The following is a 25,210-nucleotide window of genomic DNA, read 5'->3' as shown; positions in this document are numbered from 1 at the left end:
ATTTCTGGGGGCAACTGTGGCATGCTATATATTTCTGGGGGCAACTGTGGCAAGCTATGTATTTATGGGGTAACTGTGGCATACTATGTATTTGTGGGGCAACTGTGGCATACTATATATTTCTGGGGGCAACTGTGGCATACTATGTATTTCTGGGGGCAACTGTGGCATGCTATGTATTTCTGGGGGCAACTGTGGCATACTATATATTTCTGGGGCAACTGTGGCATACTATGTATTTCTGGGGGCAACTGTGGCATACTATGTATTTCTGGTGGCAACTGTGGCATACTATATATTTCTGGGGGCAACTTTGGCATACTATATATTTCTGGGGGCAACTGTGGCATACTATATATTTCTGGGGCAACTGTGGCATACTATATATTTCTGGGGGCAACTGTGGCATGCTATGTATTTCTGGGGGCAACTGAGGCATGCTATGTATTTCTGGGGGCAACTGTGGCATGCTATGTATTTCTGGGGGCAACTGTGGCATACAATATATTTCTGGGGGCAACTGTGGCATAATATGTATTTATGGGGCAACTGTGGCATACTATGTATTTGTGGGGCAACTGTGGCATACTATATATTTCTGGGGGCAACTGTGGCATACTATGTATTTATGGGGCAACTTTGGCATACTATGTATTTCTGGGGGCAACTGTGGCATGCTATGTATTTCTGGGGGCAACTGTGGCATACTATGTATTTCTGGGGGCAACTGTGGCATACTATATATTTCTGGGGCAACTGTGGCATACTATATATTTCTGGGGGCAACTGTGGCATACTATGTATTTCTGGAGGCAACTTTGGCATACTATATATTTCTGGGGGCAACTGTGGCATGCTATGTATTTCTGGGGGCAACTGTGGCATGCTATGTATTTCTGGGGGCAACTGTGGCATTCTATGTATTTCTGGGGGCAACTGTGGCATATTATGTATTTCTGGGGGCAACTGTGGCATATTATGTATTTCTGGGGGCAACTGTGGCATACTATATATTTCTGGGGGCAACTGTGGCATACTATGTATTTCTGGAGGCAACTTTGGCATACTATATATTTCTGGGGGCAACTGTGGCATGCTATGTATTTCTGGGGGCAACTGTGGCATGCTATGTATTTCTGGGGGCAACTGTGGCATTCTATGTATTTCTGGGGGCAACTGTGGCATATTATGTATTTCTGGGGGCAACTGTGGCATATTATGTATTTCTGGGGGCAACTGTGGCATACTATATATTTCTGGGGCAACTGTGGCATACTATATATTTCTGGGGGCAACTTTGGCATACTATATATTTCTGGGGGCAACTGTGGCATGCTATGTATTTCTGGGGGCAACTGTGGCATGCTATGTATTTCTGGGGGCAACTGTGGCATTCTATGTATTTCTGGGGGCAACTGTGGCATATTATGTATTTCTGGGGGCAACTGTGGCATATTATGTATTTCTGGGGGCAACTGTGGCATACTATATATTTCTGGGGGCAACTGTGGCATACTATATATTTCTGGGGGTAACTTTGGCATACTATATATTTCTGGGGGCAACTGTGGCATGCTATGTATTTCTGGGGGCAACTGTGGCATGCTATGTATTTCTGGGGGCAACTGTGGCATTCTATGTATTTCTGGGGGCAACTGTGGCATATTATGTATTTCTGGGGCAACTGTGGCATACTATATATTTCTGGGGGCAACTGTGGCATACTATATATTTCTGGGGGCAACTGTGGCATACTATGTATTTCTGGGGGCAACTTTGGCATACTATATATTTCTGGGGGCAACTGTGGCATACTATGTATTTGTAGGGGCAACTGTGGCATACTATGTATTTCTGGGGGCAACTGTGGCATGCTATGTATTTCTGGGGGCAACTGTGGCATGCTATGTATTTCTGGGGGCAACTTTGGCATACTATGTATTTCTGGGGGCAACTGTGGCATACTATATATTTCTGGGGCAACTGTGGCATACTATGTATGTCTGTGGGCAACTGTGGCATACTATATATTTCTGGGGCAACTGTGGCATACTATATATTTCTGGGGGCAACTGTGGCATACTATATATTTCTGGGGGCAACTGTGGCATACTATGTATGTCTGTGGGCAACTGTGGCATACTATGTATTTCTGGGGGCAACTGTGGCATACAATGTATTTCTGGGGGCAACTGTGGCATGCTATGTATTTCTGGGGGCAACTGTGGCATTCTATGTATTTCTGGGGGCAACTGTGGCATATTATGTATTTCTGGGGGCAACTGTGGCATACTATGTATTTCTGGAGGCAACTTTGGCATACTATATATTTCTGGGGGCAACTGTGGCATGCTATGTATTTCTGGGGGCAACTGTGGCATGCTATGTATTTCTGGGGGCAACTGTGGCATTCTATGTATTTCTGGGGGCAACTGTGGCATATTATGTATTTCTGGGGGCAACTGTGGCATATTATGTATTTCTGGGGGCAACTGTGGCATACTATATATTTCTGGGGCAACTGTGGCATACTATATATTTCTGGGGGCAACTGTGGCATACTATGTATTTCTGGGGGCAACTTTGGCATACTATATATTTCTGGGGGCAACTGTGGCATGCTATGTATTTCTGGGGGCAACTGTGGCATGCTATGTATTTCTGGGGGCAACTGTGGCATTCTATGTATTTCTGGGGGCAACTGTGGCATATTATGTATTTCTGGGGGCAACTGTGGCATATTATGTATTTCTGGGGGCAACTGTGGCATACTATATATTTCTGGGGGCAACTGTGGCATACTATATATTTCTGGGGGTAACTTTGGCATACTATATATTTCTGGGGGCAACTGTGGCATACTATGTATTTCTGGGGGCAACTGTGGCATGCTATGTATTTCTGGGGGCAACTGTGGCATTCTATGTATTTCTGGGGGCAACTGTGGCATATTATGTATTTCTGGGGGCAACTGTGGCATACTATATATTTCTGGGGCAACTGTGGCATACTATATATTTCTGGGGGCAACTGTGGCATACTATGTATTTCTGGGGGCAACTTTGGCATACTATGTATTTCTGGGGGCAACTGTGGCATGCTATGTATTTCTGGGGGCAACTGTGGCATGCTATGTATTTCTGGGGGCAACTGTGGCATTCTATGTATTTCTGGGGGCAACTGTGGCATATTATGTATTTCTGGGGGCAACTGTGGCATATTATGTATTTCTGGGGGCAACTGTGGCATACTATATATTTCTGGGGGCAACTGTGGCATACTATATATTTCTGGGGGTAACTTTGGCATACTATATATTTCCGGGGGCAACTGTGGCATACTATGTATTTCTGGGGGCAACTTTGGCATACTATGTATTTCTGGGGGCAACTGTGGCATATTATATATTTCTGGGGCAACTGTGGCATACTATATATTTCTGGGGCAACTGTGTCATACTATGTATTTCTGGGGGCAACTGTGGCATACTATGTATGTCTGTGGGCAACTGTGGCATACTATGTATTTCTGGGGGCAACTGTGGCATACAATGTATTTCTGGGGGCAACTGTGGCATGCTGTGTATTTCTGGGGGCAACTGTGGCATTCTATGTATTTCTGGGGGCAACTGTGGCATACTATATATTTCTGGGGGTAACTTTGGCATACTATATATTTCTGGGGCAACTGTGGCATGCTATGTATTTCTGGGGGCAACTGTGGCATGCTATGTATTTCTGGGGGCAACTGTGGCATTCTATGTACTTCTGGGGGCAACTGTGGCATATTATGTATTTCTGGGGGCAACTGTGGCATACTATATATTTCTGGGGCAACTGTGGCATACTATATATTTCTGGGGGCAACTGTGGCATACTATGTATTTCTGGGGGCAACTTTGGCATACTATATATTTCTGGGGGCAACTGTGGCATGCTATGTATTTCTGGGGGCAACTGTGGCATGCTATATATTTCTGGGGGCAACTGTGGCATGCTATATATTTCTGGGGGCAACTGTGGCATACTATATATTTCTGGGGGCAACTGTGGCATACTATGTATTTCTGGGGGCAACTGTGGCAAAGTATGAATTGGGGACACAATTATGAGGTATGAAGTGAACTGGGGCACTACTGTGCGGCAAAACGTTTTTTTGCTGGTCCCTTACTGTTAATATGATATTAGCCTCATAAAATGAGACCTAAATATATATATATATATAGCCGAGGGGGGAGGGGGCGGCTACACATTGCCCGGGCCTGCTTGGGGGCCCGAGTCCCCACTAGAGACCTATCTTTGAAAATATTTTTTTTATTTTAAAAGTACTTTTTTTATTGAGTGCAGGGGGATCGGTAGTGGCTAAATCCCCTTCAGCTGAGGTATCTTCAGACGCCAGGTCATGTGACTGCAGTGGTCACATGGTACTCGGCGGGCTGCTGGATATCTTCCCATGCGGTGCAGTGGAGAATAAGGTAAGAAGAAGGTGTGATGGAGAGGGGCATGTGTCACTAAAGGTGCTGGAGAGGGGCATGTGTCACTAAAGGTGCTGGGCAGAGGGGGGGGGGGGGCGAGTGTGATTAAAGCATGTGGGCAGAGGGGACATATGTGAGCAAAGCTGCTGAGCAAAGGGGCATGTGTGAGTAATGCATTTTTCTGAAAGAGGGAGGCCTGGCGCTCTTCACCTGCTAGACACGCCCCCAATGATATACTGCAACGCCCCCAATGGTACGACCACTTGCATGGTAAAAAAAAATGTTGCGCCGCCGCTCTTACCGTGCTTGACTATTAGGGGGGGGGGGGGGGGACACACATGGAGCTGCTGTACTGGGGCCATGAATTTCTCTAGGCAGCCCTGTATGTATGTATGTGTGTATGTATGTATGTATGTATGTATGTGTGTGTGTGTGTATATATATATATATATATATATATATATATATATATATATCACACCCAACTGGCCTCCCTGGGCTTCACTAGATTTTAGCCGGCACTCTGATAGAAAAAGTTTGCCGACCCCTCATCTACATGCTACCAGTGGAGCAGGCTCCGCAGCCAAAAGCCAGACCTCCTAGGGCACTTCTGTGTTCTGGGGCAATATTTTGGACACACCTGCCGGCTTCATTGAAAATTGATTTTTGTTGTTTTGTTTTACGAGCGCTGTTTTTTCTAACAAAATCTTTATTGTTTTATAAATGAATCGACGTTCATGATTGACATAGTCTGTCGTGATTTGGTGCCAGTTTCGGATCTCTTAGTTGTAGTGTGGATAGGTAATTGCATCAAAAAATGACACAACTGCATAACACAAAATGACAATGGCATCCTCAAAGGTGCACAAGTGTACTGTACATACATAAATACAGTTATTAGAATTTAATATTAGTAATATTATTATTATTATTATTATTATATTATAATATTATATTATTATTATTATATTATTATTATAATATTAAGTAATATTATAATATTAGTTAGAAGTGGCGGTATGATATTTCATTGTATACCACCCACTTCCACCGCTGAACTTATATATATATATATCACTGGGATGTGATAGTGTTACAATGAAGGCAGAAGGAGAAGTGGCGGGATGACATACCAAACGTATTGAGATTGAGAAGTGCCGATCCAATTAATCTAAAGTAGATTGAAAAGAATATGGCAGATTAAGCAAAACAGAAGGAGCTTTTAAACAGTATAAAAGGTTTATTTAGTGAATAAAACACTAAAGAGTATTATTTGTAACTAAAGTTCAACAATATATATACAGTAACAACCTCAATGAAATATCACACAAATGGGGACTAGAACTGCATGATAGTAGAAAGGACAAAGCATCCCAGATCACGAGACCTAATTAGTCAGTCCGTAAACTATTATATTATTAATAGTGGTTTAAACAGAGTTCTCTAGAAACGCAAAGCAGAAATTGCACTATTTGTTGTTTCACATCATTAAATTATTGCTTCTTTGTTCTTTTAAAAAGTTTAGAAACAACAACAAACTTTATACATCCTCTTGTGAAAACCCCTTGATTTTAAAACTAAAACTTTTTTTCTCAGGATTTTTACATTGATCATCTAGAAAGTGTAGCCTCTCGATAATAGTCCATGGGGTGAATGTACTAAGCAGTGGATCCGTCAAATCGCCGATATTCAGCGATTGTGGCGGCCATATTTAAAACGGCAATTTTATTAAAGTCAAAACCCGTTGAGCTTTGCCTTAGGATGTGCTTACACAAGGATCCTGACTATGTAGTTAGAGCTACTGGGTCTATCATTTCCAACATTTGCTAGTTTGAATATTATTATGGTGGGTTCTATTTTTAAAAACCCCAAGCTTGTCCTTCACACAGTCCATGTCTGGTCTGAGAGCTGTCCTTTCTGGGTCCGCCACATCCTAGAAATGGCAGGCGTCAATGTAACTTGACCTCCAGGGCAATCGGTACCTCTACCAAGTGATGGTATTTCTGCTTGAGATATAGATTTAATTTCCTGGACTAGGATAGTCATCATTAGAGCAGCACGGTGGCTTAGTGGTTAGCACGTCTGCCTCACAGCACTGAGGTCATGAGTTTGATTCCCAACCATGGCCTTATCTGTGTGGAGTTTGTATGTTCTCCCCGTGTTTGCGTGGATTTCCTCCGGGTGCTCCAGTTTCCTCCCACACTCCAAAAACATACTAGTAGGTTAATTAGTTGCTATTAAATTGACCATAGTCTCTCTCGGAGTGTATGTTAAGAATTTTGGACTGTAAACTCGAATGGGGCAGGGACTGATGTGAGTGAGTTCTCTGTACAGCGCTACGGATTTACTGGCGCTATATAAATAGCTGATGATGATCATAAGTTCCGTATTTGGAAGAATGTCTTCTTCAGAGGTTAGGTCTGGACTGCTCAAACACTGACAATCTGCCAGAGGAACAAATTCCTAAGAATCTTCTTTTCTTTAAGAATTGTGTTGGTTGAATTTGTACAGCTTTCTGTTGCCTGTGCTCCATTGCCCTCTGGAAGATAGTCAATATAGAGGAGATATGGAAATTATAACCGCTGAGAGTCAGTTAAGATCGCTGTACTCATTCTAGTTTAACATGCATAAGAAATGGCGCTAGGACCCAAACGTATGATTGGAACTGACAATAAATGCATTTGAATATCAAAATGACGGGTAAGCGCTGGTACTCTGGTAGTGGTTGGACCACTGGTAGGTGAAAGGGTTAATTACATACATGTTTACACTTTGCCTCTTGGTTTTCCCAGGAGACAACACATATGGATTCCTTGGTATCCAGGAGCCACCATTAGAAGCCCCTCTGGTTGCGTCGTTTGATGAAGTGTGGCGGCCAGCCACCGCTGGTCTATCCACTGCCGCTATACCCCAGGAAGAGTTTGTTTTCTTTATCTTAAACCTTTTTAAATACCTTTTTGAAATTCAATTATAGTTATTGATTAAAACGCCGTCTGTGCAGGCGGGTGGGTAGGGGGGCTCATCACACCGCGTTTCTGTTGAACTGTTGAGGTTGTGCAATACAAAGGGCAGATTTAAAATGTCTTGAAAGTGAAGGGAGACAAATGGTATGACTGAGGTTTTCTGGGTGTATATAGTCTACAGAATCAGCATGAAGTCCATGTGGTAATGAGGGGGGGGGGGGGGGGGTGGACGTAATCATAGTGATTTGAGGGAATGAGAGAAGATTAGTGTAAGATTTATAAGGTGTTATTCTGTGACGACAGCTTAAGGATCTCACAGTTATAGACTGAGGACAGGAAGGAACATTAATGTTAGTTATAGAGAAGTGAAGGAGTGCAGAGGGGACAGTACAGATTAATGAGTGTGATAAAGGAGGGTGGGAGGGATGAATACAGCATATTAAACGGCAGCAGCAGAAGAGAGCAAGGTGGGTGTAGTTTGTTAAATATTTTAGTTATAGCATGTACTGTATATTACTGAGCTCAGTAATACACAACCTTTGTGCTTAGGTAGTGGCTGCCAACAAAATTAGCTAAAAATGTATTTATATATCAAATGGCCAATATACAGTATATAGTATAGTAATATTCTAGGCAAAGGTCATTTTTAAATGGAAATCCAAATAGCCACTCTATGCTGGAACATTGGTTTATTTGTATGTCCTTTCCATTGTAGGCCCTTAGTCAAAGATTTTCCCACTTCATATTGAAAGAATGACATTGCAGAGAGAGTATCCCATCCACACACTGCTTTACTCCTGCCGAGCTCATCACTGTAGGATAGGGCACTTCTGATCAGCCTGTGAAGTGTTTAAGAGGCATCACACTGAAAGCAGTGACTTAACCACGTAAATAAAACCTTCTGAATCTTTATGTATCTGCCCCGGGGGGGATCAATAAATGGGGCTGAGCTCTGGCAACATGTATGGACACAATAACTGCTATTTACGATTCATATAAGAACTCCAGAATGACGTCCAGGGGGTAAATGTATCAATGTCCGGATTCTTCAACTCTGGGGAGATCGGCGTCTTCAGCGCTTAAATTTAAAGCTGAGCTGCCTTGTAAAGGTTTCCCTTTACAAGGCAGCGGCGCTTTAAATTTAAGCGCTGAAGACGCCGATCTCGCCGGAGTTGAAGAATCCGGACATTGATACATTTACCCCCAGGTGTCAGATTGTTCTGTTGCTGGCCCGTTTGGCTACTAGTGGGAAACTTTATAGATGCAGCTTTTCCCATTCGTTTCAATATCCTCAATATTTTAACAGGGTTAAAAGATTGTCTGTGGAAACAACATTGAAATGAATGGGCCCATTCATACCAATGCTTGAACGTGCATAAAAGTTTAGTTCACTGGTTTTGAACTAATGTTGAGCGTCTAGTAAAAACTAGAGAGGAGCGGGCTCGGATATCTGAAATCCGAGCCCACCCGAACGTTGTCGATCCGAGCCGGATCTGAGACAGATCCGGGTATTCCCGCCAATTGCAAAACTGAAACCGAGGCTCTGACTCATAATCCCGCAGTCGGATCTCGCAATACTCGGATCCTATAAATTCCCCGCTAGTCGCCGCCATCTTCACTCGGGCATTGATCAGGGTAGAGGGAGGTTGTGTTAGGTGGTCCTCTGTCCTGCTATATCTCGTGCTGTGCTGTGCTGTTCAGTTCTGTGCTGTGCTGTGCTGTGCTGTGCTGTGTCCTGTTCAGTCCAGTGGTGCTGTGTCCTGTGCTCTGTCCTTCTGAGTTCAGTGGTGCTGCTGGGTCCTGTGCTGTGTCCTGTTCAGTTCAGTGGTGCTGTGTCCTGTGCTCTGTCCTTCTAAGGGCATTGTTATTTCCCCATTATTCCCAAATTATAAAAAATTTCAAAAAAAGTTGTAAAAAAAATTACAAAAAAAGTAATTATAAAAAAAAATTAAAAAATATCCCAAAACAATCCTGCAGTATAAGTCCATTGGGACTGCTATATTACAAAGTTCACTGATTCAGCAGTATAAGTCCAGTGGTACTGCTATATTACAAAGTTCACTGATTCTGCAGTATAAGTCCAGTGGGACTGCTATATTACAAAGTTCATTGATTCTGCAGTATAAGTCCAGTGGGACTGCTATATTACAAAGTTCACTGATTCTAAAGTATAAGTCCAGTGGTACTGCTATTACAAAGTTCACTGATTCTGCAGTATAAGTCGAGTGGTACTGATATATTACAAAGTTCACTGATTCTGCAGTATAAGTCCAGTGGGACTGCTATATTACAAAGTTTACTGATTCAGCAGTATAAGTCAAGTGGTACTGCTATATTACAAAGTTCACTGATTCTGCAGTATAAGTCCAGTGGTACTGATATTACAAAGTTCACTGATTCTGCAGTATAAGTCAAGTGGGACTGCTATATTACAAAGTTCACTGATTCAGCAGTATAAGTCCAGTGGGACTGCTATATTACAAAGTTCACTGATTCAGCAGTATAAGTCAAGTGGTACTGCTATATTACAAAGTTCACTGATTCTGCAGTATAAGTCCAGTAGGACTGCTATATTACAATGTTCACTGATTCTGCAGTATAAGTTTAGTGGGACTGCTATATTACAAAGTTCACTGATTCTACAGTATAAGTCCAGTGGTACTGCTATTACAAAGTTCAATGATTCTGCAGTATAAGTCCAGTGGTACTGCTATATTACAAAGTTCACTGATTCTGCAGTATAAGTCCAGTGGTACTGCTATTACAAAGTTCACTGATTCTGCAGTATAAGTCAAGTGGTACTGATATATTACAAAGTTCACGGATTCTGCAGTATAAGTCCAGTGGGACTGCTATATTACAAAGTTCACTGATTCTAAAGTATAAGTCCAGTGGTACTGCTATTACAAAGTTCACTGATTCTGCAGTATAAGTCAAGTGGTACTGATATATTACAAAGTTCACTGATTTTGCAGTATAAGTCCAGTGGTACTGCTATTACAAAGTTCACTGATTCTGCAGTATAAGTCCAGTGGGACTGCTATATTACAAAGTTCACTGATTCAGCAGTATAAGTCCAGTGGTACTGCTATATTACAAAGTTCACTGATTCTGCAGTATAAGTCCAGTGGTACTGCTATTACAAAGTTCACTGATTCAGCAGTATAAGTCAAGTGGTACTGATATATAACAAAGTTCACTGATTCTGCAGTATAAGTCCAGTGGGACTGCTATATTACAAAGTTCACTGATTCTAAAGTATAAGTCCAGTGGTATTGCTATTACAAAGTTCACTGATTCTGCAGTATAAGTCAAGTGGTACTGATATATTACAAAGTTCACTGATTCTGCAGTATAAGTCCAGTGGGACTGCTATATTACAAAGTTCACTGATTCTAAAGTATAAGTCCAGTGGCACTGCTATTACAAAGTTCACTGATTCTGCAGTATAAGTCAAGTGGTACTGATATATTACAAAGTTCACTGATTCTGCAGTATAAGTCCAGTGGGACTGCTATATTACAAAGTTCACTGATTCTAAAGTATAAGTCCAGTGGTACTGCTATTACAAAGTTCACTGATTCTGCAGTATAAGTCCAGTGGTACTGATATATTACAAAGTTCACTGATTCTGCAGTATAAGTCCAGTGGTACTGCTATTACAAAGTTCACTGATTCTGCAGTATAAGTCCAGTGGGACTGCTATATTACAAAGTTCACTGATTCAGCAGTATAAGTCAAGTGGTACTGCTATATTACAAAGTTCACTCATTCTGCAGTATAAGTCCAGTGGTACTGCTATTACAAAGTTCACTGATTCAGCAGTATAAGTCCAGTTGTACTCTCCTGTGCCGCATATAATTTTTAAAGGCTTTGCCGAGTGTGTGTGGCTTAGGGGTAGACTCTCTTGTGCTACATATAATGGAAAACAAAAATTTGGAGGATAAAGTAGGGAAAGATCAAGACCCACTTCCTCCTAATGCTGAAGCTGCTGCCACTAGTCATGACATAGACGATGAAATGCCATCAACGTCGTCTGGCAAGCCCGATGCCCAATCTCCTAGTACAGGGCATGTAAAATCCAAAAAGCCCAAGTTCTCAAAAAGTAGCAAAAAGAGAAACTTAAAATCATCTGAGGAGAAACGTAAAGTTGGCAATATGCCATTTACGACACGTAGTGGCAAGGATTGGCTTAGGCCCTGGCCCGTGTTCATGACTAGTGGTCCAGCTTCACCCAAGGATCTAAGCCCTCCTCCTCCCCCCCCTACAAAAAATCTAAGAGAGTTATGCTGTCAGCAACAACAACAAAACAGCAAAGAACTCTGCCTTCTAAACAGATGACATCACAAATCCCCAAGGCGAGTCCAAGGGTGTTGTTGGTTGTGAACCCTGACCTTCCCATCACTGTACGGGAAGAGGTGACTCCATCCAGCATTTGTAGCACGCCCTTTGCATATGCTGGAAGGATCACCCACAGTCCAGTTACAGATTTGGCTAATGAAGGTGTGAATGTTGTACACCGGGAGGAGGATATTGATGTAGCTGGCGCTGAGGAGGATGTTGATGATTATGATGCAGACAGATACCAAATTGCCTTTCTCAATTTCTATTTATATTCTAGATTATATAACGGCTGAATAGTTTTCTATTTTACTCCTAGTGGAGAGGGGATCTGATGCAGACAGATACCAAACTGCCTTTGTCCATTTCTTTGTATATTTGAATTTCTAGCTCTACAGTCTATGCAGGCTGCTTTTTTTATATTCAACTACAAGTGTAGGGCGGGGGGGGGGGGGGCATAGATAGCCACCAAAGTAACGTGGACAATTTAATTTCACTTTCTAGCTCCACAGTCTGTGCAGCCTGCTTTTTTTATCTTCAAAGTATTTACAAGCCTTGCAATCTAAATTAACTAGAGGTAGTGACGTGCTAGAACTCCACCCTCTATATGCTGCAGAGGATGAAGGAGCATCAAAAGGCCATTCAAGCCTACACAGCCACCTAAGACATAGGAAAAGGAGTGGGGATGCGCCTGAGTCAAGCACACTGGAGAATGATTTCCGTGTTGTGCAAGGTTCTGCAGCCATTTGAACTTGCCACACGAGAAGTCAGTTCCGACACTGCCAGCTTGAGTCAGGTGATTCCCCTGATCAGGCTTTTGCAGAAGCAGCTGGAGAAAGTGAGGGAGGAGCTGGTACACCATTGCGATTCCACCAAGCATGTAGCTCTTGTGGATGAAGCCCTTCGTATGCTTTGCCAGGATCCTAGGGTGGTCAGTCTTTTAAAGTCAGAGGAATACATTCTGCCCACCTTTCTTGATCCTCGGTTTAAAGCGTATGTTGTGTCTCTGTTTCCGGCGGACACAAGTCTACAGCAGTGCAAAGACCTGCTGGTCAGGAGATTGTCCTCTGAAGAGGACCGTGACATGCCACCAGCTCCACCTTCATTTTCATCACTGTTTGTGCAACTCCAAAAAAGAGGAACTGCCATTTCTAGTACTACCTTCTTTCTTTCTATATTTAAAACAAAAAAAACCCTGTCATTTCTATTACTACGTTAATTGTTTGTGCAGTCACAAAAAAGAGGAACTGCGCCCTTAACTGCTATGTTGGTTTTAGACGTCCATCCAATGTCCGCCATCTTTTTCCTGGAATTCAGACTAGTTGAGGTTTTTTTTATTATATTGTGGCCCCGGTCTCAAATTGGGTACCGGGGCCACTCCACTACGCAGTCCAGATACTTGTTTGGTGGAATTCAGACCAGTTGAGGGTTTTTTTATTATATTGTGGGGACCACTCCACTACGCAGTCCAGATACTTTTTGGGTGGAATTCAGACCAGTTAAAGTTTTTTTTTATTATATTGTGGCCCCGGTATCAAATTGGGTACCGGGGCCACTCCACTACGCAGTCCAGATACTTGTTTGGTGGAATTCAGAGCAGTTCAGGTTTTTTTTTATTATATTGTGGGGACCACTGCACTACGTAGTCCAGATACTTGTTTGGTGGAATTCAGACCAGTTGAGGGTTTTTTTTATTATATTGTGGGGACCACTCCACTACGCAGTCCAGATACTTTTTTGGTGGAATTGAGACCAGTTGAGGGTGATATATTGTGGCCCCGGTACCAAATTGTGTACCGGGACCACTGCACTATGCAGTCCAGAAAGCTACCTCGGTGAAACGTTTTGGACTAAAAACAATATTGTGAGGTGTGAGGTGTTCAGAATAGACTGGGAATTAGTGGAAATGATTGCTAATGAATGTTATTGAGGTTAATAATAGCGTAGGAGTGAAAATAAACCCCAAAAACTTGATTTTAACACTTTTTATGTTTTTTTCAAAATAAATCCGAATCCAAAACCTTAAATCCGAACCAAAACTTTTCGTCAGGTGTTTTGCGAAACAAATCCGACCCAAAACCTCAAGCAAATCCGAATCCAAAACACAAAACACGAGACACAAAAAGTGGCCGGTGCACATCCCTAGTAAAAACCAGTAAAAATATTTTTGATCATTTCCAAGATGCATTAACTCAATTGATCTCTCATAGATTCACCTGAAAAATGGGTGAATTCAGCAATTTCCATTTAATAGATTCAACAATTAGGAAAATAACCTGCAAATCACTGAAAATTAGTGATTTATATAACTATTTCTACAAAGTGACTTTTAGTAAATATCACCCTTAATGTTTTGCCCCCGCCCCCCCGCAACATTTGCTCCCCCCTCCTCTGACTGATAATAAGCATTAGTTGCGATAAACACATGAGCCTCTGTAGCAGATGATGATGATGATGATTGATGGTGATAATACACAGAGATGTTACACTCTGGGCATTATGACATCACACATTCTAATCACGTGATGCACTGGGCTGTTGCCTTGGAATCGTCACTTCTCTACTGCGAGTTGACTAAGCCAGACCTAGAAAAGGGAACAGCACCACAAAATATTCATTATCTGCATCGAGAGATATCATCATGGAGGGGTTGGAGCCTCAAGTCACTGTGATGCCAGAGGAGGAGATGAAGACGCATCCAAAGATCATTCTGATAAAAGGAACCAGACCAGAAAACAAAATAGGTCACACCAGAAATGATCCTTCATCTGCATCCAGATATATCAATATGAAGGACTTGGTGCCTGAAGTCACTGTGATGCCAGAGAAGGAGATGAAGACGCATCCAAAGATCATTCTGATAAAAGGAACCAGACCAGAAAACAAAATAGGGTACACCAGAAATGATCCTTCATCTGCATTCAGATATATCAATATGAAGGACTTGGTGCCTGAAGTCACTGTGATGCCAGAGAAGGAGATGAAGACGCATCCAAAGATCATTCTGATAAAAGAAACCAGACCAGAAAACAAAATAGGGTACACCAGAAATGATCCTTCATCTGCATTCAGATATATCAATATGAAGGACTTGGTGCCTGAAGTCACTGTGATGCCAGAGAAGGAGATGAAGACGCATCCAAAGATCATTCTGATAAAAGAAACCAGACCAGAAAACAAAATAGGGTACACCAGAAATGATCCTTCATCTGCATTCAGATATATCAATATGAAGGACTTGGTGCCTGAAGTCACTGTGATGCCAGAGAAGGAGATGAAAACGCATCCAAATATCATTCTGGTGAAAGAAGCCAAACCAGAAAACAAAATAGGTCACACCAGAAATGATCCTTTATCTGCATCCAGATATAACAACATGAAGGACTTGGTGCCTCAAGCCACTGTGATGCCAGTAAAGGAGATGAAGACGCATCCAAAGAACATTCTGGTGAAAGAAGCCAGACCAGAAAACAAAATAGGTCACACCAGAAATGATCCTTTATCTGCATCCATATATAACAACATGAAGGACTTGGTGCCTCAAGTCACTGTGATGCCAGAGAAGGGGATGAAGACGCATCCAAAGAACATTCTGGTGAAAGAAACCAAACCAGAAAACAAAATGGGTCACACCAGAAATGATCCTTTATCTGCATCCAGATATAACAACATGAAGGACTTGGTGCCTCAAGTCACTGTGATGCCAGAGAAGGAGATGAAGACGCATCCAAAGATCATTCTGGTGAAAGAAGCCAGACCAGAAAACAAAATAGGCTACACCAGAAATGATCCTTCATCTGCATCCACAGATGTCATCATCATGGAGCACTTGGTGCCTGAAATCACTGTGATGCCAGATAAGGATATGAAGACGCATACAGAGACCATTCTAATGAATGAAGGCAAACCAGAAAACAAAATAGGTCACACCAGAAATGATCCTTTATCTGCATCCAGATATAACAACATGAAGGACTTGGTGCCTCAAGTCACTGTGATGCCAGAAAAGGAGATAAAGATGCATCCAAAGAACATTCTAGTGAAAGAAACCAAACCAGAAAACAAAATAGGGTACACCAGAAATGATCCTTTATCTGCATCCACAGATGTCATCATCATGGAGCACTTGGTGCCTGAAATCACTGTGATGCCAGATAAGGATATGAAGACGCATACAGAGACCATTCTAATGAATGAAGTCAAACCAGAAAATAAAATAGATCCCACCACCAACGATCCTTCATCTGCATCCACAGATGTCATCATCATGGAGCACTTGGTGCCTGAAATCACTGTGATGCCAGAAAAGGATATGAAGACGCATCCAAATATCATTCTGGTGAAAGAAGCCAAACCAGAAAATAAAATAGATTACACCACCAACGATCCTCCATCTGCATCCACAGAAGTCATCATCATGGAGCACTTGGTGCCTGAAATCACTGTGATGCCAGAAAAGGATATGAAGACGCATCCAAATATCATTCTGGTGAAAGAAGCCAAACCAGAAAATAAAATAGATTACACCACCAACGATCCTCCATCTGCATCCACAGATGTCATCATCATGGAGCACTTGGTGCCTGAAATCACTGTGATGCCAGAAAAGGATATGAAGACGCATCCAAATATCATTCTGGTGAAAGAAGCCAAACCAGAAAATAAAATAGATCCCACCACCAACGATCCTTCATCTGAATCCACAGATGTCATCATCATGGAGATCTCGGTGCTTCAATTCCCACTCCCAGGTGCAGTTGCTCCAGAACTCCCACATTTGTCATCATCAGTCATTGGAGGCCCCCAAACCAGCAGCAAATCTAAGATAAAGAAATTCTTTGCAAGAATATGTTGCTGTGCATGTATCTCTAGTGATGCAGTGGAGGGGCTGTAGTACAAGAACAGGACACCCGAGAGATTGTTACGTTAGTATGACATTTACAAAAAAATATATATGATTAAAAAAAATTATATTGTTGAAAATCGTATTGTATTCATTTGAACACATTACATACATTTTTCAGAAAGAGCTGACAAAATCTGAATGTATTATTTTTAATATATTTTATGTATTTTTTATAATGAGCTAACATAATACTTTACTACATTGTCAAGCGGTAAGTGATTTCATTGAGTTTGTGATTTCTACTGCATTCTGATTTCAAGTGCGTTTTGTTTAAAGTGTGGAGTTAGATCCAGTAAGGAGCTGAATCCAGGAAGAGATTTAGGGCTAGATTTACTAAGCTGCGGGTTTGAAAAAGTGGAGATGTTGCCTATAGCAACCAATCAGATTCTAGCTGTCATTTAGTAGAAGGTACTAAATAAATGAAAGCTAGAATCTGATTGGTTGCTATAGGCAACATCCCCATTTTTTCAAACCCGCAGCTTAGTAAATCTAGCCCTTAATCTTGTAAAGGGCTAGCAAAGGTTAGTGCTTTCGAGTTCACTGTAGGCCAATGTTTCCCAACCCTAGTCCTCAAGTACCTCTAACAGTGCATGTTTTCCATATCTCTTTGCTGGAGCACATTTGTAATCATTACTGACCGACACATTTTGAAAGATCCACAGATGGTATAATTATATCACTGGTCACCTGGAAAACCTGCACTGTTAGGAATCCCTGAGGACTAGGGTTGGGAAACACTGCTGTAGGCTATAGGCCTACAGGCTAGAAGTTAAGTTAGTTATAATGATATGAGTGGTAGCAGGCTTGATGATCTCACTCAATGCATATCTTGGCATATATATGCACACTTGGCGCAATTGTTCCAAGGTTTATAGGTGTCACACATTACACTAGCTAACCTGCATTTTGGTCCCTGTTGTCACCTGTTTCCCTTGGTGCTCACTCCCTGAATTCACTTGCTGGTCTGAACTGAGCATGCGCACACCTGGTATTTTCAAAACTTCCTGCATGCTCTTGATTGGCTAATTGCCTGTTAGCTCTGTCTATTTAAAGCACCTGCTTCTCTAGCAAGTTGCCGGATCTTCAGCTCTCCTTACCTGTTAGGACGCTCCCTGTTCTCTCTGGCTCCCGTGTGCACATCATTATCCTGTGTTACCTGTTCCACGACCAAGACCTGTGGTAATATTGCAAGAACCTCATGCCTCATCATCGGTCCCGTCCCCAAGCTATTTGCTTTCCATGGATCTCAGTGCATCAGTTCTCTGCAGTTCCCCACCTCCCAGTTAGTATCCTGTGCTAGCTGTTCCATGATCAAGATGGTGTTATTGTAGGAATCTCGTGCCTCATAATCAGTCCTGGCGGTATAACATGCCACCGTATATATCCCCCACTGTGTACGTGTATGTATATGTATGTATATATATATATATATATATATATATATATATATATATATATAAATATAATCTAATATATAAATGCTTAGTGGCGTCTGTCTGTCTGTGTGTGTGTGGAAAAAAAAAACCAAGTTGCAGCGCCACATGCTGGGCAGAGTTATACACTGACCTACTAAATTTTTAGTGTGTGTGGGAAAAAAAATTCAAAAAGGGCTGAAATTTGGTAGGGCTCAAACTCATTTTCGTGAGGTTATTTTACCTCATGAACACACGTGTAGAGGCGTGCGTTAGTGTGTGTGTGTGTGGAGAAAACTATTTTCTCAGAAAGGGCTCATCCAATTGACCTGAAATTTGGTATACTGACATTATTTAAACAAAAAATTAGAATAGTCAAGTCAGTTAACTTCCATCATCCCCCCTTCTCCCTGTGGGAGGGGTAGTAAAGGCTAAATTTACGAGTTGAGGGGTCAAACTCATTTTCGTGAGGTACCTCATGAACACACATTAAAAAGGCCGCTTGCGTCGGGAACTAACGCTCTTCCCCTGAGGAGGCCTGGGCTAGGTCCAAATGCATGACCTTAAGTAGCTTGATTTGACTAGTATGCATGAGTATCATGCACGGGTTAACTTGTGTGTATATATATATATATATATATATATATATATATATATATATCTCTATCTCCCCACTTCCATCACTGGTATGAAGTGTAAACTTGTCTGTGCTGTTGCCTTTGAGAAATATGCCATCTACACCTTGCAAAGCATTTCCACACACAACCGCAATCTGCACCAGACGCATATGTAGAGTTGGGCGCAATTGCATCTAAAACGCAAACATAAGTTGCGTTCTCAAAAAAAAGGGTATTTTTATCTCGGTATGCTGGGCTGGACGCAGCACGGCAACAACGCAAAGTGCGTCTTCTTTCTGATGCCAATTACGTCTGTAGTTTTTAGCTTAAATAGCATACGACTCTACATAAGTAACACTGTATATCTTTTATAGTAAAGGAGGCTGGTAGTCCAAACTTAAAAATAAACTGTAAAACCATTAAAAAAAACAAAAAACAATATTCTTATAATCTCATCAACTCCTTACAAAAGTACACATATGTAGGGTCCAACAAACTTCACACATCCTCTTGTGAAAAAACCTTAGTTTACTAATTTTTTTTCCAGGATATTTACAGTCATCATGTCGAAAGTGGGGCCTGTCCATAAGGGGGTGAACGTATTAAGCCACGGATCCGTCAAATCGCCGATATTCCCCGATAGTGACGGCCATATTTAAAACGGCAATTTTATTAAAGGCAAAACCCGTCGAGTTTTGTCTTTAATAAATTGCCATTTTAAATATGGCCGTCACAATCGCGTTTTTGACAGCTGGCTAAGAAGAGCTGCTCGTACTTTAGTTCTGGTCTTGCAGTCTGGATGATTAGCAGCAACAGCATCTGTAAAAGAGGAGTGGTTCAGTTGTGTCGTACAGTATTATGTCTAGAGATGGTCACTGACCCCCGTGTTTTGGTTTTGGATTCGGTTTTGGATCTGGATTACCGTCGTGTTTTGGTTTTGGTTTTGGTTTTGCAAAACCGCCATTGCGTGTTTTGGTTTTGGTTTTGGTTTTGTTTGGTTTTGTTTTGCTATTTTTTGGGAAAATCCATGTTTTTGGGCCTAAATTAACCCAATTTAGTGCTCCAACTGTTTTAGAGACAAGTAATCTAATTGTTGAGGTAATAAATCATCCAAAAAAACAGTTTAATTCTTCGTTGGTAGGCCTATTCTACACACAAAACAGATTGTCTTCCTCTCCATCTATGCATATTGGCAATGCAGCCATCGTCTTTGAATGTATATTACACCCTACACTTATAGTTAAATATGTAAAGAAATGGAAAAAGCCAGTTTGGTTTCTGTCTCTCAAGGCCCCCCTCCACTTGTATAAAATACCAAAAAATTCAGCCATTATAGACTGTACAATATTAATTGACATGGAGAAAGCCAGTTTGGTTTCTGTCTCTCTAGGCCCCCCTCCACTTGTATAAAATACTAAAAAATTCAGCCATTATAGACTGTACAATATTAATTGACATGGAGAAAGACAGTTTGGGGTCACTCTGTCTCTCTAGGCCCCCCTCCACTTGTATAAAATACCAAAAAATTCAGCCATTATAGACTGTACAATATTAATTGACATGGAGAAAGCCAGTTTGGTTTCTGTCTCTCTAGGCCCCCCTCCACTTGTATAAAATACTAAAAAATTCAGCCATTATAGACTGTACAATATTAATTGACATGGAGAAAGACAGTTTGGGGTCACTCTGTCTCTCTAGGCCCCCCTCCACTTGTATAAAATACCAAAAAATTCAGCCATTATAGACTGTACAATATTAATTGACATGGAGAAAGCCAGTTTGGTTTCTGTCTCTCTAGGCCCCCCTCCACTTGTATAAAATACTAAAAAATTCAGCCATTATAGACTGTACAATATTAATTGACATGGAGAAAGACAGTTTGGGGTCACTCTGTCTCTCTAGGCCCCCCTCCACTTGTATAAAATACCAAAAAATTCAGCCATTATAGACTGTACAATATTAATTGACATGGAGAAAGCCAGTTTGGTTTCTGTCTCTCTAGGCCCCCCTCCACTTGTATAAAATACTAAAAAATTCAGCCATTATAGACTGTACAATATTATGAAAAATGGACAAAGCCAGTTTAGGGTCACTCTGTCTATGACACCCTACCCTTAAGGATAAATTGCCCTAACAGCAGCCTTTCAAGATGGTATGTGATATGGAAATGCCACAAGTCCCTTTCCTCTTTGGGGGTAGATTGCACCCTACACTTACATAGAAAGTTTTAAAAAGATGTTATCGGCATCATCTTCAGCTTCATCCTCACCCTCATCAGTGTGTACGTCATCATCACAGACTATCAATTCATCGCCGCTTGAATCCGCCATTAGAGAACAGTCAGTGCTTGGATGTCTTGGATGGTGAAGGCCTTCCTCGTGGAAGATGTAGTTCATTTTGATAAACATCATTTTCTCCACATTTTTGGGAAGTAACCTTCTACGGCGATCACTGACTAAGTTCCCTGCTGTGCTGAACACTCGTTCAGAGTACACACTGGAGGGTGGGCAGCTTAGGTATTGCAAAGCAAGTTTGTACATGGGTTTCCAAATGGCCTGCTTTTCTTCCCAGTAAGGAAAGGGACTGTCTGACATTTCCATATCAACTACCTCTTGAAAGTAATCCTCCACCATCCTTTGCATGTTTATACTCATATTGGATGGACTTATGGGCAAAGTGACACTTTTTTTTGAAAAATCCTTCAAACCAGCCCAGATGTTAAATTGTTCTCGTCTGCCCCCTGTGTCTTCCCTGCTTCTTTTTTGGAAATTTAATTTTTTACGAGCAACAGCTTGAGAAAGTGAAGGAGGACACGTCGTCAAGCCGAGGCCCAGTTCAGCGGCCAACTTGCTGAGCAATAGCTCCTTGCAAAAGTTCACATCTCGCTACAAGTAAAGACTCAATGTAGGTTTTAAACCTTGGATCAAGCACAGTGGCCAAAACGTACTGATCCGAGTTCAAGATCTTAATAACTCGAGGATCATTGTGAAGCGAATTAAGTACTTGATCGACAAGGCCAACATACTTTGCTGAATTGCTTGCTTTCAGCTCCTCCTTCATTTTCTCAAGCTGCTTTTCCAATAGTCTAATTAAAGGAATGACTTGGCTCAAACTAGCAGAGTCTGCACTGACCTCACATGTCACAACTTCAAATGGTTTCAGCACCTTGCACAGCACTGAAAGGATTCCCCACTGTGCAAGAGTGAAATACATCCCCCCTCCTTTCCCAATGTCATGACTTGTGCAATATGCTTGGATGGCTTTGCGCTGTTCCTCCATCCTCTGAAGCATGTACAGGGTGGAATTCCACCGAGTTACCACCTCTTGCTTAAGTTGGTGGCAGGGCAAGTTAAACTGCTCTTGGAGCTGCTGTAATCTCCTACATGCTGTGGCTGAATGCCTGAAATGGCCTGAAATTTTACGGGCCACCGAAAGCATCTCCTGCACCTCACGGTTATTTCGTAGGAAGCTCTGCACCACCAAGTTGATGGTGTGAGCAAAACAGGGAATATGTTGGAAATCACCCAGCTGTAATGCTCGCACTATATTGTTGGCGTTATCAGAAATGACATACCCTGGGGAGAGTACGAGTGGTATCAGCCATGCATCAATCACATCTCTCAGTTTGCGTAACAAATTGTCAGCCGTATGCCTGTTAGTGAAGCCGGTGATACAAAGAGTGGCCTGCCTGTGACAAATGTTACGTAGTGGTGTACATGCTGCTGCTGTTCCTGCTGGTGAAGGTGAATGACCAACCCAGTGGGCTGTCACAGTCATATAGTCTTTGGTTTGGCCACTTCCACTTGTCCACATATCTGTGGTTAAGTGAACAGTGGGCAGAATGGCATTTTTCAGCGCAATCTCTACATTTTTACACACTTTTTGGTATAGTTGTGGAATAGCTTTACGGGAGAAATGGTGTCGCGATGGAATTCTGTAACGCGGACACAAAACCTCAATTAACTGTGAAAAACCAGCTGCGTTTATTGTGGAGATTGGACGCAGATCTAACACTAACATTGCAGCCATGGCGTCTGTGATTCGCTTGGCGACTGGGTGACTGCTGTCATATTTGCTTCCCCTCGCAAATGATTGTTTCACAGTTAATTGCTGAAATGTAGGACTGCTCATTTTATTCACCTGCCTCTGGGATGACGATTCACCCCCAGCAGCAGCAACAGCAGCAGCAGGACTAACGCTTTCTTCAGAGGAATCAATAATAGTGCCGGAGTCATCCAGCCTTAAGTGGGATGCCGGGCTAACTCCGAACGCTACTGAGGATATTGATGAGGATGGTGTGGTGGGTGTATTTTGTAGCCGTCGGTATGTCGGTGAGCGGAGGGTCTTAGCTGATGAGGGAGTGCTTGTATTCTTTTGGGAAGAACTTTCAGCTTTTCCCAACACTTTGCCATGAACTCTCGTTAAATGGCGTAACATAGACGAGGTTCCAAGATGGTTAAGGTCCCTCCCTCGACTGACTGTGGCTTCACATACACTACAAATGGCTATACAATTGTTGTCTGGATTTGGGTAGAAATAATTCCACACATAAGAAGTGGATTTTTTTGTTTTATGCCCAGGCATGACAATGGCCTTTTTCTTGTCACGTGCCAGAACTGCTGCCACTGGTGCAGGACTTACACAAACAACCTCATCCTCATCAACATCCTCATTAGCGCCCTCGTCGCCTACACAAATCTCCCCCTCATCCTCTTCTAATTCCAAAGTGGCATCCTCAATTTGGGTATCACCGGCTACACTCGGGCTATTAAGGCACACATCAGCAGAATGCTCACGATTAGACATCCCACTGTTGGATGGACTCTCCACAGGGATTGTTGTCATTTGTGAATCAGAGCAAATATTCTCCTGTAATGCCTCACTGGTATCTTGCAGCTCAGCTTTGACGCGTAACAGTAGTTGTGCACCAATTGTAGCCTGGGTAACTTTTTGGGATCTGCCACTAATAGCCAAAGGTGAAGGCCTCATTCTCTCTTTGCCACTGCGTGTGTAGAATGGCATGCTTGCAATTTTTTTTTTATCGTCACTTAACTTTTGCTCAGTTACACTTCTTTTTCGCTTCAATACAGTAAATTTTTTTTTGGTTTTTGTTTTTTGCACTAATTTGAAAACACTCTGTTGTTTGACATCGCCTTGGCCAGATGACGTACTGGGAACACTAACATCAGGACTGGTGACAGAACCTGGTTGCTCATTTAGATCATATGTGGACTGCTTTGAATCCATTCTGAGCGCAAACCACTGAGGAGTGCTAAAAAATTATTGAGTAGATACTGCTGACAGATATGACTTTTGACAGCCAGAAATATTAATGCACAATTAGGGAGGACACCCCAAAAACACTGAGGAGTGCTAAAAATTATTGAGTAGATACTGCTGACAGATATGACTTTTGACAGCCGGAAATATTAATGCACAATTAGGGAGGACACCCCAAAAACACTGAGGAGTGCTAAAAATTATTGAGTAGATACTGCTGACAGATATGACTTTTGACAGCCAGAAATATTAATGCACAATTAGGGAGGACACCCCAAAAACACTGAGGAGTGCTAAAAATTATTGAGTAGATACTGCTGACAGATATGACTTTTGACAGCCAGAAATATTAATGCACAATTAGGGAGGACACCCCAAAAACACTGAGGAGTGCTAAAAATTATTGAGTAGATACTGCTGACAGATATGACTTTTGACAGCCAGAAATATTAATGCACAATTAGGGAGGACACCCCAAAAACACTGAGGAGTGCTAAAAATTATTGAGTAGATACTGCTGACAGATATGACTTTTGACAGCCAGAAATATTAATGCACAATTAGGGAGGACACCCCAAAAACACTGAGGAGTGCTAAAAATTATTGAGTAGATACTGCTGACAGATATGACTTTTGACAGCCAGAAATATTAATGCACAATTAGGGAGGACACCCCAAAAACACTGAGGAGTGCTAAAAATTATTGAGTAGATACTGCTGACAGATATGACTTTTGACAGCCAGAAATATTAATGCACAATTAGGGAGGACACCCCAAAAACACTGAGGAGTGCTAAAAATTATTGAGTAGATACTGCTGACAGATATGACTTTTGACAGCCAGAAATATTAATGCACAATTAGGGAGGACACCCCAAAAACACTGAGGAGTGCTAAAAATTATTGAGTAGATACTGCTGACAGATATGACTTTTGACAGCCAGAAATATTAATGCACAATTATGGGGGACACCCCAAAAACACTGAGGTGTGCTACAAATTATTGAGTAGATACTGCTGACAGATATGACTTTTGACAGCCAGAAATATTAATGCACAATTATGGGGGACACCCCAAAAGCGCTGGGGAGTGCCAAATATGAAGAAAAAATAATAAACCTCTATCCTCCTCTCTGCACTAGCGATTTTGGTTAGAGCAATTGCAAGAACAATATGGTATTCTCTGTCCCTGCTCTAATTAGCCTATGACTACACCC

The 25,210-nt window shown here is 41.8% G+C and overlaps 1 protein-coding gene across 1 annotated transcript in view; it reads left to right on the top strand.

The window, feature by feature from the left end:
• Positions 1-25,210, top strand: part of LOC142109299 (SLAM family member 5-like) — a 70,955-nt gene that overhangs the window by 42,976 nt on the left and 2,769 nt on the right. The window lies entirely within an intron of this gene.

The sequence above is a fragment of the Mixophyes fleayi genome, chromosome 12 (genome assembly GCF_038048845.1).
Source record: "Mixophyes fleayi isolate aMixFle1 chromosome 12, aMixFle1.hap1, whole genome shotgun sequence".
Taxonomy (NCBI): Eukaryota; Metazoa; Chordata; class Amphibia; order Anura; family Limnodynastidae; genus Mixophyes; species Mixophyes fleayi.
The sequence above is the reverse complement of the archived record's forward strand: the minus strand, read 5'-3'. Positions and strand labels throughout refer to the sequence as shown.